The sequence below is a fragment of the Cebus imitator genome, unplaced genomic scaffold (genome assembly GCF_001604975.1).
Source record: "Cebus imitator isolate Cc_AM_T3 unplaced genomic scaffold, Cebus_imitator-1.0 Scaffold708, whole genome shotgun sequence".
NCBI lineage: Eukaryota > Metazoa > Chordata > Mammalia > Primates > Cebidae > Cebus > Cebus imitator.
Window position 1 is genome coordinate 1082163 of NW_016108023.1, and position 4313 is coordinate 1086475.

Consider the following 4313-nt stretch of genomic DNA (forward strand, 5'->3'; position numbering starts at 1 on the left):
AGATAGGTCAGATAGATAGAGAGAGAGACAGACAGAGATAGATGGATGGATGGATGGATGGATAGATGATAGGAGAATTCATAGATAGGTCAGATAGATAGACAGAGAGAGAGACAGAGAGATAGACAGACAGATGGATGGATGGATGGACGGATAGATAGATAGATAGATGATAGGAGAATTCATAGATAGATAGGTCAGATAGATAGACAGAGAGAGAGACAGACAGAGAGATAGACAGATGGATAGATGGATGGATGGATGGATAGATAGACAGATAGACGATAGGAGAATTCATAGATAGATAGACAGAGAGACAGAGAGATAGACAGATAGATGATAGATAGATAGACAGATTGATAGAAAGATAATAAATAGGCAGACAGACAGATACATTACATAAATAGGAGAATTCATAAATAGATAGATAGACACATAGATAGATAGATACATAGATGATAGATAGATAGAAAGATAGACAGGATAATTCATAGACAGATTAGATAGATGATAGATAGACATATAGATAGATAGTAGATAGATAGGTAGATAGACAGATAGACAGACAGACAGACAGATAGATACATAGGTAGACACATAGATAGATGATAGAGGGATAGACACATAGATAGATATATAAATAGATAGATAGATAGACGCACAGACACATAGCCACATAGATAGATAGATACATAGATGATAGATAGAAAGATCGGATAATTCATAGATAGATAGGTTACATAGATGATAGATAGATAGACACATAGATAGATAGATAGAAGATAGATAGATACGTAGCTGTGATTACAGACGCCCACCACCACGCCCGGCTAATTTTTGTATTTTTAGTAGAGATGGGGTTTCGCCATGTTGGTCAGGCTGGTCTTGAACTCCTGACCTCATGATCCACCTGCCTCAGCTTCGCAAAGTGCTGGGATCACAGGCGTGAGCCACCGCGCCCGGCCATGCCTATCTATCTATCTATCTATCTATCTATCTATCTATCCATCCATCCATCCATCCATGTATCTATCCATGTATCATCTATGTATCCATCATCTATCTTCTATTATCTATATATCCATGTATTATCCATCATACATCTATCCATGTATCTATCATGTATCTATCATTATCCATGTTTCATCTATTTATCATCTATATTCTATTATCTATCCATTATCTATCCTTCATCTATGTATCCATGTATCTATGTATCATCTATCTATCCATGTATCTATGTATCTATCATCTGTCTATCCATCCGTCATCTATTTATCTATAACCTATCCGTCATCGATTATCTATCCATTATCTATCATTCATGTATGTATACATGTATCTATCTATCATCTGTCTATCCATCTGTTATCTCTGTATTCATCTACCCATCTATGTCTCTATAGCTTTGTGCACATGGATCGCAACCCACAGCAGGTCCCCCTCCCCTGTGGGGAACACTGTTCAGTGTCTGCGCTCATCTGTGGTGTCCCTACGGGGGGTGGGTGCAGCCCAGAAATGCCGGTCAGTACCCTCCAGCACCCAGCGTGGCCTCACAGCAAAGAATCCTCCAGCCCCAAACGTCAGCAGTGCTGAGGCTGTGCCACCTGCGTCTAACGGGAGAAGGGGGCATGAGGGCAGATACCACGTCCAGTTATACCCTTCAAATGCTCCAGTTCTGGCTGGGCACGGGGCACGGCTAGAGTATAAAGCAGGCAGAGAAATGGGAGAGACTGCCTCTCCTCCCAGCCTCCATCTCTCCCTGTGCTGGAGGCTGCCTGCTCTTAAATAATGAGCTCCACGTTCTTCACTGTTGGGTCGGGGACTGGCTCTCCTTGCTCCTCAGCCTGCAGATGGCCTACTGTGGAACCTGTGACTGTGTGACTTAATAATTAAGTCCTTTATATATATATATATGCACATATATATATATAATTTCTTCATATACATATATATAATTTATATATAAAACTTCTTTATATATATATAATTTCTTTATATATATTATATTTATATATATATAAAACTTCTTTATATATGTCTTCTTTTTTATATGTACCTATGTTTAATTAATAATTAGCTCCTATATATACATATGAAGGTTATATATATATCTATATTTATATGTATACATTACATATTTATATATTAGATATGTATTTATATATATCTATATAAAAATGGTTTATATAATGCATATATATAAGAGAATATATAAGGCATATTTATGATAGAATATATATAATGTATAATGGAATATATGTATAAGGTATATACATAATGTAATATATATAAATTATATATATTTATATATAATGAAATATATAATGCATATTTATAATGGAATATATAATGTATATATAAAATGGAATATATGAGGTGTATATATATTGCAATATATATAATGTATATATATAATTAACTATATATAAGGTGTATATATAATGGAATATATATAGCATATATATAACGGAATATGTAATGCATATTTATAATGGAATATATATAATGAATATATATAATGGAATATATATAAGGTGTATATATAATGGAATACATATAACATATAATGGAATATATAATGCATATGTATAATGGAAAATATATATAATGTATACATATAATGGAATATATAATGCATATTTATAATGGAATACATATAATGTATATAATGGAATATATATAAGATGTATATATAATGAAATACATATAACATATATACTTATATACATAATGGAATATATAATGCATATTTGTAATAGATTATATATAATGTGTATATATATAATAGAATATATATATAAGGTGGGTATATAATGGAATATATATAACATATATATTTATATACATAATGGAATATATAATGCATATTTGTAATGGAATATAATATATATAGAAATGTATATAATGTATATATAATGGAATATATATAAGGCGTATATATAATGGAATATATGTAACATATACATTTATATATATGTATAATGGAATATATATATGTATAAGATTAGTTCTGTCCCTCTGGAGAACCGTCACTAATACACCCTGTATAGTGGAAGATTGCAAGGGTGAGTTTTTTTTTTTTTGTGAGAGGGAGTCTTGCTCTGTCTCCCAGGCTCCAGAGCAGCGGTGTGATCTCAAATCACTGCAACCTCTGCCTCCCGGGTTCAAGTGATTCTCCTGCCTCAGCCTCCCCAGTAGCTGGGATATCAGGAATGCACCACCATGCCCCAGCTACTCAGGGAGGCCGAGGCAGGAGAATTGCTTGAACCCGGGAGGCAGAGGTTGCAGTGAGTTGAGGTCAAGCCAGTGGAACACAGCGACACTCCATCTCAAAATAAAAAAAAAATAAATAAATAAGTAATTAAAAAACAAACAAGCAAACAAAACTCACCAACACGGAGCTTATCTTACATGCAGTACGGTCTGCGAAGTTGTGGTTCCTTCTATTGCTTCAAAATGAAGAAATTTACTCCTGCAAAAATCTGAAATCACAATCTATGTGCTGCTATTTAAAAATCATTTGGCTCACGCCTGTAATCCCAGCACTTTGGGAGGCCGAGGTGGGCGGATCACCTGAGGTCAGGAGTTCAAGACCAGCCTAGCCATCATGGTGAAACCCCATCTTTAAAAAAAATAAATAAATAAATAATTTTTTTTTCAAAAACTTACCATATTTAAAAAGAGACATCACATGGTTTCGATGTTTTTTTATTTTTTTTCCTCCCATCGTTCCGACGCTCCGTGACTTCTGTCAATACGGTTTTTCGTGTTCCCCAGAATGTGCTGGAAATGGTGGGATGTTCACAGTTAACAAAATTAACCACGTAATTATTTTCTGTAGATAGACATCACGGCAACGTGATCTGGGTGCATGATTATGATTATTTTATTTTACCTTGGGCTATTATGCCCACATTGTTATTTTTAATATTTTATTTCACAACGTTTTACAGCACTCTGGGTGTCAACGCAGCAGGTGGGAGTTAAACCTCGGGGTTCAAGAAAAAAAATCCTCGCACAGCTCACGGGCGCCCCCTGCAGCCTGCGGCGCGCCAGGGACCCGCCGACCTGGAGGTGGGGTCCCTTTAGGGGGTGAAGGCACAGCCGACACCCGGGCGCCCCCGAGCTCACAGCGCCCACCCTGCGCCCACGGAGAGTCCCCACGTCGCGCCCATCACCACGCACGCGCGGATCCCAATGTCCACACCCCTCCCACAAGAAACCCCGACTTCTCCACGCCCCTGCGTCCCGGCACGCGGGGATCCCCATCTCCTCGCCCCTCCTGGCAGACCCGCGAGGACCCCCATGTC